The sequence below is a fragment of the Canis lupus genome, chromosome 5 (assembly GCF_048164855.1).
Source record: "Canis lupus baileyi chromosome 5, mCanLup2.hap1, whole genome shotgun sequence".
Lineage (NCBI taxonomy): Eukaryota > Metazoa > Chordata > Mammalia > Carnivora > Canidae > Canis > Canis lupus.
The window spans coordinates 66,937,167-66,952,175 of NC_132842.1; the positions used below are offsets into that span (position 1 = coordinate 66,937,167).

The 15,009-nt window shown below is 44.5% G+C and overlaps 2 long non-coding RNA genes across 2 annotated transcripts; one reads left to right on the plus strand and one right to left on the minus strand.

Moving 5' to 3' along the window:
* Positions 1 to 827: 827 nt before the first annotated feature.
* On the minus strand, positions 828 to 13,906 carry LOC140633035 (uncharacterized). Its single transcript, XR_012030676.1, has 4 exons — positions 13,736 to 13,906; positions 3,335 to 3,554; positions 1,214 to 1,358; positions 828 to 1,065 (listed from the first exon to the last, which is right to left on the minus strand). It is a non-coding gene; the product is annotated as an uncharacterized lncRNA (long non-coding RNA).
* LOC140633034 (uncharacterized) lies at positions 8,406 to 13,492 on the plus strand. Its single transcript, XR_012030675.1, has 3 exons — positions 8,406 to 8,694; positions 12,443 to 12,528; positions 12,859 to 13,492. It is a non-coding gene; the product is annotated as an uncharacterized lncRNA (long non-coding RNA).
* Positions 13,907 to 15,009: the final 1,103 nt, after the last annotated feature.

Sequence of the window (15,009 nt, forward strand, 5' to 3'; positions counted from 1 at the left end):
AATTTCCCAATTTGGTAGCTCATTTCAGAAGGAATCTCAAAGAGTTATTGCTCAAATGTCCCCCAAATGTTTGCCTGCACCAGACTTGAGTACCTCCAGTGATGTCCCATTCACTATCTGTGCTCCTTGAAAAGTTCTGGCAAGTCTTTGAAATTGGGCTTTTTGGGGAGCAACAGAAAGCATGGAATCTGACTACTAAAATTCATAGCTAAATGATAAATCCTTGGACTGTGAGTAGCCAGAGGGCCTCTAGGGGTGCTGTGGAAGGTCTGTAGATGGGTTCTAGGCTTTTCCCAGGAACTTAACATGTTTTCACATCTGACCTGCCTACACTTAGAAACTACTGGGTTATGGTTCCAGCTTCAGTGTTTCTGGAAAATAGCACAGCAGAATGCATGACTTTATATTGGAGATAATTTAGCTCATGTTCCCAGGTATCTGCAGAGATGAGTCTCGGCTAAGATTTATTACCCCCTGAGGCTGACAGAGCCACACACAACACCCACGAGCTTTATTTATGGACTTTCCTCCATGGCCAGAGAGAAAACAGTAAAATCTTGCTCCTCCCAAATAAATAAGGAAAGTCAATCCTTGGGACCTCCATCTTTTGCTCCTTAGAGGCCTGCCACTAACATCTGTGTCCATCCTCCCACCTGCTCCACCCCCACCTGCTGTCACGTCCCAGCTTCCTGAGTCACTTGAGCTTTAATTTGGGTTAATCTCCACTCCTGACTCAGGTAGGTGTGGTGGTGATAAATCAAAATGAGACCGCAAGCTGTCAGTAATAAAACAGGAGAGACTTGTCATTCTAATCAACTTTATTAGCAACGAGTCACAGGAAAGTCTCCGGCAGCTTTTTCTTCTCTTTTCCTTGCTTTCCTTTAGCTTCCATGAAGTTGCCAGCAAAGCAGATGCAACCAAGTTAGAGCTGAATTAGCAAAAAAGGAGGTGGGGAGAAGGGGAGGCTCTTTGTGTTTCCCCAGTGGATGGCCACAAATACTGCTGTGACCAGGGCAGACAGGCGGTGTCCCGACTTTCTCAGGATATTCTGAGGGTCTTCTACCCCTGTGAATGGGGAAAATGGATAGTCTGGTGGTGGGATGGCATGAAAAGTCTCCATACAAATCAACTTTTTGCTTTGGGAATGATCTTTAACAGGCTTTCCCCCGACAAGAGGGAGAGAGCATGTGATAAAGAAAAGTGGTCTTAATACCTGGTGGCTTTGCAGCCCTGGTTCTAGACTTTGCTGAGGTCATGTTTCTTGCCTTGGGGGCTCAGACCTGTGTCCTTAGGATACATCTTCCCTTTTTTGCTCTAGTAGCTCGAACAGGTTTCTGTTTTTTACATCCATGGCAGTCCTAATTAAGAGAATATATTAAAGCACAGCATTTTGAAACATGCATATACCAAACAAGTCTGCAATCTGTGTTTTACCTGAGTTGTACATCCAACTACGTGATGGACTCACCACATGGGGTCATACAGGCCCCTCAACTCAACAGAGGCCCTACTGTAAACATTGGAGGTAGAGCTAAAGTTCCCTGAATGACATTCCCATTCCCCATGATTTCCTTAGAGGTCAAAGCCATTATTGCTTGATTTGTAGTCCATCAGACCTTTTTTGATGCATTTACACATGTACACACAGAAATTTAGATAGACACAGATATATGTGTATTTGTTTTTATTTTCTTAAATTATATTATATTCTACATGTCATTTGACAACCCACTTTTTTTCCTACTCAAGATATCTTGCCTATGTTTCCACATCAGAACATTTGCCTTTTAAATTGCTGTGTAGTATTCCACAGGCTGGCTACACTGTAACTAATTTAGCCGTTCCTTATTGCAGAACATTTAGGATGTATCCCCCTTTTAATTTTTCGATTACACACAACACTTCATAGAAATTCCCTGTGAAGGCTCTTTGGGACACATGCAAGGGTTCCTCTGGGACAGGTGCTGAGGGCTGAGTTTGCCAGCCTCCAGAGAATGGAGGCGCTTCTATCTTCCCTACCTGTCATGGAGCCAAAGGAACTGTAATAAGCTTGCCTTCCCACTGGCACTGGCCAAGGTCCTCCTTTGCAAACTCACCTCCTCTGTCAGTCTTCCTGGCTTTGTCTCCCTCAGATCCACTCCCCTCCTGCCTAGACCATCAGGACCACCTCCTCATTATCCACCTCCTAAGCTCTGACTTAGCCCCTCCTGATCCACCTCTAACCTCTGCTAAAGAGACCCACTGGGAATGGAAACCTGATGGGGTTGTCCGCTGCCTACTCATAGGCTGCCCAATCCCCTAAGGATAAGTGTAAGGCCTTTGTGGTCCTAGCCTGGCTCCCCAGTCCAGGTCATTTCTCTGTCGCTTCTGCTTTAACTCTCTCAACACAGAGAACTGGCTGTAGTTCTTCACTCACCTCGAAGTCACTATATTTTGAATCCTTGCTTTGGTTCATGTTGTGCCTTATGTTTGGAACACCCTTGCCCTGTCTCAGATTAACCCCTACTCCTTCTTTAAGATGAGAGCACCACCTCAGGTGCCCTCCTATCTCTCTGGAAATACACACTGCGCCTCTGGTGCTCTCCTTCCCACCTGTGTTCTATTTACACATGTTCCAGTTCTCCCACGAGATTGTGAGCTTTGTGAGAGGGACACTTGGTTTCAGCCACCTCTGTGCCTGCAGAGCATAGAGACAGCTCTATCCCACTCTTAACCCATCCTTGGAGGGGTCAGGGCCCACTTCCTGTCTCTAAGAGGTTGCCATGGGACCCAGGCTAAAGTCAGTCATTGGAAATGGGAATCAGTCCCAGGACTTTTGTTCAAAATATAGGGGAAGAAAGGCTCTCTTTTCAGCTCTTGGCATTGTAACAATATAAAGCTAGTGAATCTGCAGCCATTTGGCTACCCTTAGGAGTTTACCCATGTAAGAATGGAAGCTAAGAGAAGGAAAGAGGGTCTGCATAGCTTCATTTGAGGTCCTAGATGTTGCTTGAACCCTCTTTTTTCCTCACAACCTACATCCATCCAAGTGTTAATCCTGTTGGTTTTGCCTTCAAACTATCTCCTGCATTCCACCATCTCTCTCCATGTCCACCTCCATCACCCCAGCCTACCCACCAAAATCCCTCAGCTTGACCAACATGATGGTCTCCCAACTGATCTCTTGGCTTCACTGCTTTACCTATATAAAGCAGTCTTCTCACAGACCAGAATTATCTAATTAAAATTCATAGCAGATCCTACCATGTGCCTGATTGTTCCAGTGGCTTCTCAGCCCAATTTGAATAAAATCCCTACTCCCTACCTCAGTTCAAAATTGTGCATGTTCCCTTACCAAACCATCTCCTTTTGTCCTCTGCCATCTGCTGTGCCTTCCATTTGCCCCTCACACCAGTCAGGATGGCTGCAGATCAGGGCCCTCTGCCTGACTCCTCTTCACATGGCTGTCCCTCCTCATTGCTCAGGTCTCCAGGAAGTCTTTGCTCTCCTGCTTCAGCAACCTCACCTTCCTTTACCAGTAGTCTCTGCTTAGTATCTTCACCACTTACATTTACCTGCAACAATATTATTTTGTTTTCAAGTATCTTCCTTGTCTCCCCCACAACAAAAATAAACTCCATGAGGGCAGGGCCTTGTTTCACTAATCATGGCTAAAGTCCTACTTTCCTTGATGAGTGTCTGGCTTATGGTGGGTGTTCAATAAATGTTGTCACCCAAGCAGCTGACTCATGTTCCACGGGATAGACTTAGGGCAATACTGAGCCAAATCATTTGAAAGGTCAGTAGCAGTTTCCAAATGATGCTTACACTTGCTCAAACTGACTTTGCTCTTCCCTTTGCCAAATACTTACCCCATGAAAGGGAGAAAACTTTCCTTGTCTTTGCAACTGGAACCTTCCCATCATAAAGGCAAGGTGGCCGTGGCTTAGCTAGGTCTGGTGACTTCCTGAAAGCCATACAACCAGTATGGGTCAGGGCTGGGAATTTGAATTCCACTCTTCCAAACCTGAGAAGTCTTGAGATAAAGGAGAGGCAGAACAAAAGGACTGGAAGAGTTGGATTTTTAACAGAAGTGGAATCATCAGAAAGCTAATGGAATTCCAGGGTCCTCACAAGCAACAGCTCTCTTCAAAGCCCTAGGAGGGGCACTAACACTGGGTTCACATGTCCAGATGTTTTTGTAAAGGTCACAAGAGTAAGACTTCTGAACCACATCAGTTAAGACTGCTGTTTCTTTCCCCTGCAATGTGCTCCCCCATCAGGCAGTGTTGGTGAGCTGTGGGTATTTGGGGATCTGGCTAAGAAGTTGGGTTAGTGGGGAACCCTCTTGCACTGTTGGTGGGAATGTGAACTGGTGCAGCCACTCTGGGAAACTGTGTGGAGGTTTCTCAAAGAGTTAAAAATAGATCTGCCCTACGACCCAGCAATTGCACTGCTGGGGATTTACCCCAAAGATACAGATGCAGTGAAACGCCGGGACACTTGCACCCCGATGTTTATAGCAGCAATGTGCACAATAGCCGAACTGTGGAAGGAGCCTTGGTGTCCATCGAAAGATGAATGGATAAAGAAGATGTGGTCTATGTATACAATGGAATATTACTCAGCCATTAGAAATGACAAATACCCACCATTTGCTTCGACATGGGTGGAACTGGCGGGTATCATGAGGAGTGAAATAAGTCAATCGGAGAAAGACAAACATTATATGGTCTCATTCACTTGGGGAATATAAAAAAATAGTGAAAGGGAATAAAGGGGAAAGGAGAAAAAATGAGTGGGAAATATCAGAAAGGGAGACAGAACATGAGAGACTCCTAACTCTGGGAAACAAACTAGGGGTGGTGGAAGGGGAGGTGGGCGGGGGTTGAGGGTGACTGGGTGATGGGCACTGAGGGGGGCACGTGATGGGATGAGCACTGGTGTTATGCTATATGTTGACAAATTGAACTCCAATAAAAAAAAGTAAACAAACAAAAAAAGAAGTTGGGTTAGTATGACATTTACCATGAGGGTACTAGGCTATAGGTATAGGGCTTTCAATTAATTCTACGTAGAGTAAAGCTATTGCCAGCTGTTCTGGTATGGGAATGGGTTCCAGGGATATTCCAATTCTCACTTTTATTGACTCACCAGGCATCACAACATGAAGATATAAGGCCAGGGGTCATGACATGTTCAGTCATGCTCAACACCAGAAGAAAGTGAGGGAATGGACAGAGCTAGAAGCTAGTGCATAGGACATTGTTCTAAACTTCAGACATGTACCATGGGAAGTGAAGGCATTCATCCTCATTTACACCTCACCAAAATGAAAGTTTCCTTCTGCACAAAGAATATTTCTATTCTCTCTATAGAAAAATCATATTACCTAATCATTGTATATAAAGAAGCGAGCAGAGTATGAAGCCAAAACATGTAGAAATAAAAAAAATATTCTAGAGGTGCACTCGCAGTTAATTAATACATTGCTATTTTTCTGATATTGGTGGATCTTGTCGGTTTTTAAAATCGTTCTTATTCATTATTAATTCCTTTCTTCATTCTAAATCAATATTCATTTTCACACCTAAATTTGTGCTTTTTTTTTTTTTCCCCTTATAGAGGATCCCTACATGGTACAAGCTTCCCTACAGAGCTCATAGCCACATTGATTACCAGCTTGGATCTGGCCTTGAGTGGCTGCAGCTTGGGAGGGACCCAGGCTGTGAGTCCAGGGCCTAGGCAGGGAGGTTTGCTCTAGCTGAGAAGAGCTGAGTCCTGGTTTGCACTGACAGGAACAGTGGCTGTCCCCTCCTCCAACACTGAAATCCTCATCCCTCCAGCCCTCGTTTTGGGCTGAAGGCCAAATGATTTCCTGTGTTTTCTCTGTTCATCAGCTCTCTATTATCATGATGGTGAGAGCCACCCACTCAATAAAACAAAGCAAACAAACTCCCACAAACCCACAAACAGCTCTGAGCGCACAGGCCCCGATTTTATTTCCTAATTAACCAGTCATTCTCAGCCAATCCGATGATTTGCTTGTCATCCCATTCGGATTTGTGGGCAAACAAATCATCCCAGGGTCTCAGGCAATAGCTTCTGGGGTGGGGAGGGGGGAGGCCTTGGGAGGGGCCTCATTACTCCTCACTGTGGCTTCCTAAGTCCCTCCTCCCTGCCCCTCTTCTGCCTGTCTGCACTGAGTTAACAGGCTTGCTAAGCTGCCTGTTTTCAGAAGGCCAGGGCCAAGACCATGGACTAGGCATCCAGGAAACCCCTTTCCTCTGAAGTTCCACACTTCTGTACTTTCCTCTTGCTGCACTTGTCAGTGCCCAGGCTCTAATCAGGGAGGTGGACCCACAATGAGTGCTCTTCATGCAAAGAGCATGAGGGCAGCCTCTTCATGGCAAGCAGATCAGGGGCTGTGGCCTGCCATTTCCAGAGCTTCTTTCCAGCAGGCTGGATAAGGAAGCACAGGGACCCCAGGGAGAGAGGGAAAGGTGTCCTGCCTTCCCAGAAGGCGGAAGGCACAGGGATGCTCCTAAGCACTGCCTTGCCTCTCTCCTCACCACAACCTTCTGCTTATCACCAGCTCTGCCTCCTTTGGCAAGCCACTCCCCATCCCTAGCCTTTCTCTCCTCATCTATGAAAGGAAGAGGTAGTATTTTAAAGTCTCAAAATGGTGGGTCTCACAGATGTGTTTTGAGGGCTCCAAATACTGCTTTGTCCTATTTTTGTATTTGAATTAGTTGCCAAATTTTATAAATACAAGGTCATCATTTTTACAATGTAGATTTCAGGCTCTGCTCAAAATACTCTGAAGATCTGGATTTATTGGGCCCACATTCTCTCCTGGCAACAATTAGCTGAAAATGAGAAACTGCCTCTCAGAGATATGACATGTCCCCTGCAGTTAGCACAATCCCCATGCTTTACTATTGGATTCCACCCAACACACTTCACTCATGAACATTATTTGTATGACCCTTAAAGGCATACAAGTTTGTGACGATGGACCTTCTTTGTTTCATATTCTGTAGTTTTCATTCTGCACATTCTGAACATTCCTAATGCATTTTTACAGGTGTGTATTGACCCTCTCTCGTGTTTCTGGTCCAATGCTAAGCACTGAGAAATGCAGAGTAAAATGTGGCCTCTGCCTGGGAGAGAACCTAAAGTTTAGTTCCAGGAGTGTGGGGACTGGCTAAATAAGAATTCATGCTGATGAAAGAAGCCATCCTCCCTGCTATAGGGATACATGAGACCAGTTTAAACTTTCTCTGATTATCTTTGTATAGACATACAGCTAACATTTATGTGGCACATGTGAGTTTTCTGGGTACTTCCTATTAGATCTTTGAGACTTTACCACAACCTAGAGAGGTAGATATTACCTCCAGGTGCTCACAGGTGCTGCTGTGGTCTGAATATTTGTGTCCTCTCCAAATCCAGACACTGAAAACTTAAGACTCCAGATGATGGTATTAGAAGGTGGGGCCTTTGGGAGGTGATTAGGTCGGGAGAGCAGAGCCCTCATAGATGGAATTACGGCCCTTATAAAAGAGGTTACAACAAGTAACAAGTCTGCAACCCAGAAGACAGCTTTCACCAGAACTCAACCAAGCTTGGGATCCTGATCTTGAACTTTCAGCCTCCAAACTGTGAGAAATAAATTTCTGGTGTTTATAAACTACTCCCTCTCTGGTATTTTGTTATAGCTGCCTCAACAGACTACGATAGATGCCAAGTGACTTGCTATAATCCTCCACAGTTTATGTTTTTCATACTCAGCACAGACTACCACAGACAAAATTTTAAGCCATTCTAAGGACTTGGAGTATTGTGCCCACCACACTCAGTGTCCTGGTCGTTGGTATTTGTGCTCTAGGAAACAGCCCTTGTTCATAGCCTAAAAGGAGATTGGAGAGGTGTCTCAGCCAAAGGCAGAACCAAGACTCCCCTAGTTTTTTTAGGCATGTCCCTGGCCTCTTACTTCCCCATTTTCTCCCAAATCTGCTTATATCACCAACCAGCACTACAAAGGGCAGCAGCCAACCCTGGACTACCCGACTTCCTGTGGCCCAGCAAGCATCCAACCTGACCAGTCCTCCCTGATTGTATACATGTGGAGGGGCAGTTGTATTCCATTCATACTTTAGACTGACCAGAGAATAAAGGTCATTTTGAATGACAATCTTCTAGTTCTAGAGAAACCATCAAAGTGATCCCAACAAACTCTAAAAGATGTGGGGATTGGGGTCTATAGATCTAAATGTCCCTCTCCCTTGGAGGACATGATTCTAAATTCTCTTTCTGGGCTTCACGCCAAGGGTCAGAAGCCTGCTCCATGCTTGGCCAGGAACTGCCACAAAGGTGGGCATGAGTGGTAGTGGTGATGGATGACCTCTTGACAAGCTGCCAAGGACACTGTGAGCTAGGCTCCCATCTTTGCGAGCATGTATGATGCTCCTCTTATAACAAGCTTCTCCCTGGTTGAAAGTAATACATCTCCTGCGATTTAAGTGACAGCCTTTGGAATTGTTTCCTTTGGCTTTGGCATAAAGAGGAAATGTGAATTCAACATGATCCGGAGTGGAAGGAACACATTATATCTGAAGACTGGGTTTTTTCATCTGGGCAGGACTTAGGAGACAGACCCCATTAGGGACCTGAGGTTATCCAGCTGGTAGACAATATGGTTAAAATACAGAGGTAAGTCCTCAGACTCCAAATCAGGAGTCATTTTTCTCTGTCTTAATCTTTACTTCTGTCTGCATGTTCCCCTAACTCCACTTAAGTGCCCCGGACCCCATGTTATTAGTACATTTCCCTCACCCAACTAAGCTGCCTTCATTAGTGTCCCAGATAGCACACCTTTTCTTTCCTATCCCCTCATGCAAAAGGATTTGCTCAATCTAAAGGACACATACTGACTTACTCTCTGGTGCTAATAGCTAAAGGTTACCAAAAACCTTTTACTTATCCAGAGAGTCACATTTTCCCAAAATATTTTCTCCTTCTTCCCACAATGAATATACCTAGAATTGGCCAGATTTGGACATCATTCTAAGAGATAAACTGCACTAAGGCAGGAGGTTTCACTGAGCCAAGGAATGGAGGGGACTACAGAGAATGCTAAGATCAGTGGGGGCACAGAGAGGGAGAGATCCTAGGTAGTGTACGACCCCTAGTAGGTATTCAGTGCACTCTTGTTGGATAAGTAAACAAATGGATGACTGAGTAGAGACCTGAGATGAGAACATCAGGAGGAATGTTGGGAAGTGTCAAATCCATGAATGGTACAGCAGAGCAGGGAGGATAGAACAAAGACAGTTACAGAAAATCAGAATCTGTGGTTGAGAGATAATGCTGTGACTGCCTAGCCCCACGTTCCCTTCCTCTGATGACAGACCTTGGTTTTCCCCTTTCTTCACTGTAATGGCATTCTGAGTAGGACTGCCAATCAAGAGGATCCTGGCAATGCCTGGCACATCACCCCAACCAGGCCAATTAGTCCTTCTACCTGATGAGAATTTGAGCCTTGAGCAGAGTGACACAGGGACAGAAAATGCAGGTTGCTGATTCATCCTACCAGTGATGACTTGAACAGACTGCCCATCATATTCTGTTGCCTTGTCCACCAGAACATCATATTCTGTTGCCTTGTCCACCAGAACTTGTCCTGGTTCTGTCTCCTCAAAGCTTTGTAGTCAAGCTCTTCCTATAAGCCACCTCCTATCCTTGTAATGAATTTTTTAAAAATTTAGATTAGCCAGAGTGATTTCTGTCACTGGCAACCAGATAATCCTAAATGATATAAGATCAAAGGTCAAGATAGTTGGAAGTGATAAGGCCTTAGTTTCTGAGATATCTCCCTAGAAATTATGGTTTGCTGTGTGGTCATTGGTGGTCTCATGTGCAAGAGAATCTGCATGGTTTTTGAGACCAGGAAAAATGACACCAGTATGTTCCTCCCTGAGAATTGCTAATAAATAGTGAGTCAGTGGGGTTGGGGCAGTCATTGAGAGCTCTTTCCTGGACATTTGTGTCTCTAGTCTCAAAGCCTCAAGCCCACCTCAGACCCACTGGGCTGGGAAATTACTAAAATGGAGCCTGGGATACTCAGAAACAGAACTGATGGGACATATATCCTTTCAGTGCAATGAGCACAATGAGAGATTTTCCTTCTGCTTCCACCAGAGACTGACAGGCAAGCCAGCGGGATGTGCAGGTTGGTATAAGAAGCTACTTGACAGATTTCTTCAGGAAATTCTCTCTATGGCTCTCTCTTTATCAAGTAAAATCCTCCCACACCTTTGTCAGACAGTGTTTTTAAAGAGCATGGCTGTTTCATTGTCCTACTCCAAGTAGCTCTGAAGTCTCATTTAAGAGAAAGATCAAGAAGAGAAAGAGGGAAGGAGACAGGAAGGGAAAACCGGGAGGGGCAAGGGACAGGGGAAAGAGTGAGACTCTGAGCATCACACATCAGGTCTCCACTGAAAATGGACTGGACAGGAAGGGGACTGGAGAAGTGATTCAGTTGGACAAGGAAGAGCAGCCAGTTCATCTAATGAGCTGAAGTCATTAGCAGGGCACAAGAATCACAAGGTGCATTCACTTGGTTTTCTGGCTCCTAGGGTCAGAGTCATGTTCCAGCCCCTCACACAGGTTACATAGTATTAATGTTAGTATACAGGGGAAACTAGTGGAAAATGGAAACCTAGTGGCTCCACTCTAGGACCCAGGATAGACATGGGGAGAAAGGGGCAATACCTGGACTTTGTGTTATTCCCCCACCAGGACCACCCCCATCCTTTACTTACTGGCCCCCACTCCCATCGTGCTGGCTCATCTCTTCTCATCTCTGTCCCCACCATTCCCACCACCACTACTCATTTTCCCTTTGTCTTCTGTCCTCTCATGCCTTTCACTTTTTTCTTTCTGTGGTTCTTTGTCTTGGACCCCACTTTCTACCAACTTCTCAGTTTCTACAGCTCAAGTTCAAAGTCCTCAAAAGGGAGGATATAATAGATTTAGTCAAAGGTCACAAGTCTAGGAAGCTCTGACTGCCAGAACTTGCACACTAAACTTTTCTATGGTTTGCTAGCTTGCCTGGGGACTTACTCCCTGGCTATAAGCCAGGGTAGCAGGGTCATGTGGTATAGGGCAGGTCAGCTCACTGGAAATAACCCTCAGAAGGAGGTGCGGTGGGACCACCCAGGGCTGTGTCAGTGTGCTCCACCTGTCAGGCAATGTCACAGAGGCTCCCACCCGGTGAACATCTCTCAGTGACATTGGGAACCAGAAGGGCCATGTTGTCGGAACAGCAACCACTGAGCAATTAACAAAAGAAGTCTGAACATAAAAAGAGAGCTGATTATCTGAGATGTCAGAAAGGACCAGTAAAAGACCACAAGGACTAGTCATTCAAAATCTCTCCTCTTGATCAAGGGGATATTTGAATCTGCAGACTAGGTAAGAGGGACAGTCAAGGCTGGAGCTTCTCCTCTAAGCAGGCAGATGAAGAGAAACTGCCCATTCCGGTCTCTGGGTCCTTGTCTCTATAATGGGACAATAGCAGTGCCGACCACCTGGGCTTGCAGGAAGAGGAGGTAAGATCATACACAGGTGGCCTGCTCAGTGTCTGTCTGGTCTACACCAAAGGCTCCATGTGATTAGGCTTTTTAAAGTGATTTTCATCCATGTTAAAATAATTTTTATTTAAAATTTAAGATTTTACTAAAATCTGTTCTCCCAGAAGAACAGACCTGAGCAGAGTGGGAGGCAACTCAGAAAGAGACTGCTGAGAACACAAACCTCAGTTTGCCACTCCATCCTTTCCATTGCTCATACCAACAAATCCCCCCTGTTGGGGCAGATGAAGATGGTTATAAGGGTCACATTGAGAATTATCAGTCCTCTGTTTTCAGCTGTTGCAATGTAACATTCTTCCTACCCAGTTGCCTGAAGCCAAGTTGGCTGACCTCTGGGGCAGGACTTTTCCATTGCAGTGACAATGGCATTCTCCTGGAAAAAGGAGCAGCCTCAAGCTACAGGGATGGGACCAGGGGTCCCTCCCACTGGGCTACATTACATTTGCATCCTGATCGGATGACAGACACCAACAGGTGCCGGGAGGTAGGAATGGGGTGGGCAGCAGGAATACTGGCTGCAAAACTAGCGGCTCCTGGTAGTGGACCGACCGGTCTCCACTTCTCGACAGCACCAGAGGCTGTTAGAATAGGGGATCTCAGATCCTTTACTGTTAGTCCTAACCCTCTACAAAGAAGATTATCTTCCTCAGGGTGGTCTCACTATGAAGCCTTGTCCCTCTCTTTTCTCTATCTTCTTTCCTTCAATTAGTCTCTCCCCCTCTTTCTGGGGGATACCAGAAGGTATATGAAGATACCTTCATATCTTCTGATTTTCCACTGAGTTGACTGGTCTGTCATCCCAACAGAAGCATAGGATCCAAGAGAAGAACCTCTTCATGCATAAGGGAAGTCTGAGGTCCAGAGAGAGGAAGCAACTTGCCAAGTTTACACAGTAAGTAGTGACAAAGCTGGGGAAAATGGAGGTCTCCAGGTAAGGCCCTAATCACAAGTTCTTCCCCAGCAGGAAAGTACCTTAGGTGAGTTCTACTTAACACTGTTTCTGTCCAGTGCTAATAGGGATAAAGTCCAAGTGAAGAGGTCTGTGGTCAGTTAAGGGTAGTTCTGGGGTTGAACAAGGATTCAAGAACACGCTTGCTTGATGCAGGACTTCTCAGAGTCTTTGATATGTTATGGTGCAAAGGACGTTAGGTTGGTGGGAGGGGGGAAGTATGCTGGGATATACATTATTTCCCAAATTTATTTGACCTTTCCTTTTTCCAAGGACCATCTGACAGACCAATATCCAGCAGAACAACACATTGGAAAATAGCATGCGAAATGATGCTACTTCATGATCTAAGCCCCAAGAATGGACACCCCTTTCTAAGCATCTACCCAGGGAAGAAGGAATCCTTCCACACCAAGAGACTGGGCTGTGTTTCTGGAAACATGAGCCTTTAAAAGTGAAGCCGCAGCATAAAACAAGATCAAACATAAAAAGAGCTTTTTCTCTCACCTTATTTTAGTTCCAGAGCTCTATATTTAATGAAATATTTAATGAAATATCAGGATGGAAAAGGCAAAGAGAGATAAGTTGCCCTGCTCCTGAGACTGTGCCACACTTCAGCCCAAAGCAAATTAAATCAGGGGCTCCTTAGACTGAAGTCCTGGGATGAGAAGCAGAGAGCAAGCTAACGGGTTCTGGGCTGAGCCCTGGCCAACTGTGGTAATAAAACATAGCGCGTGGACATGGAGACTCTGGAACAAAAATACCTTGTAGCTATTATTTTCATGAGTTTCTCTGCCCATCCACACACCTCCTCTCCCGTTCTTTTAATCTGGAGCTACTGAGAATCAGTATTTTTCTCACCTTTGTAATATGAGAAACAAGTTAATTAAAATCAATCCGAACTCCAGTCTCAGAGCGTTCCTGTTTTGGCTGCAGATCTATCAACAGAGTGTTTTGATAGCACTGCATGAAGGTGGTTATTCGGAGACACTGATAATTGCATTAATTTAGGAGGCATTAGCTAAGCCCTACGATTAATTACACAGGCAGCAGACAGAGCTGTAACCCACCAGATCGCTGGATGAATAAGATAGAAACATCAGTTCCTTTTTATCCATATCCAAACACTCAGAACACTCAAATAACCAACCTGTTTTCACTGCTCACAGATGTTTATAATGGTGACCCTGAGACATACTGAGGCCTTGAAGGTCCTTCTGAATCCCAAACAAGAGATTAGAAGATTATTTGAATAATGCCCATTTTAAGGGAATTTATTGAACTCTATCTTTCTGAAAGCTGGCCATTTATGAGGGATATTTGTGACATATCTCATGGAATCAGAATTTCTAGTTAATTAGTTCTGTTCCTGTTTCTTCATTCAGTTAGTCAATCAGAGATGAATAGAAATTATAAATTCTCTCTCCTTCCCCTCTTTCTATCCCCTCCCCATTTTTCACAATACACACACACACACACACACACACACACAGATTAATGTATATCCACATGGTCTGTAATATAAACATTACATACAAGTACAGTTGATTCTTAACTATGTGGGAATTAGGGGATCTGACTCCTGCACAGTCAAAAATCTATAATAACTTTTAAATCCCCAAAACATAACTACTAATAGCCTAATGTTGATCAAAAGAAGCCTTAGAACATAAACAGTAGATTAACAAATATTTTGGATGTAATATGTATTATATACTATATTCTAACAATAAAGTAAGCTAGAGAAAACAAAATGTTATTAAAATAATCAAAAAAGGGAAATACATTTACAATCCTGCTCTGTATTTATCAAAGAAATCTGTATATAAGTTGACTCACACAAAACCTGTGTTGTTCAAGGATCAATGGTATATACATATGTAAATAGTAAAAAATAAAAAAAAATGGGAAAGTAAGAGAAGACTTTATCTGAGAAAAAAATACTACTAAATATAAAGAAGGCAGAGGACTATGTGGGGGAGGTGGGAGGAGCGTTTCTACTTTTATCAGAGTCCTGCAGTTCTCCTCTTCCTACCTACTAAGCTCTTCCCATTTCTTAAAGCCCAACTCAAGAGCTTTGCTTTTTCTTGAAGAGTTCACAAATGCCTGATTGGGATGCCAGCATTCTGGGCCAGTGCTCCAGGCAAATTTTAGATATATTCTCTGGTTCATAATGAAATGTGAGCTAATATGAACATAAGCATCTGGCCAGTGGGTAATTTCAGAAGGGGCTCCCTGAGATGGGTGTTAATCTGGTCCTGCAGAGAGAAACCAAGGTTCAGAACTCTGTGCCATAACCTGTGCAGCACTCATAACTGCCTGATTCCAAAGCCTGGTTTCTTGGCCACAGTGCCATCTCGGTCCTCTGAGCATAGACTCTCAAAGACAATGATTTGGTCCTGCTCAGGCTCTCAGAACCACTTT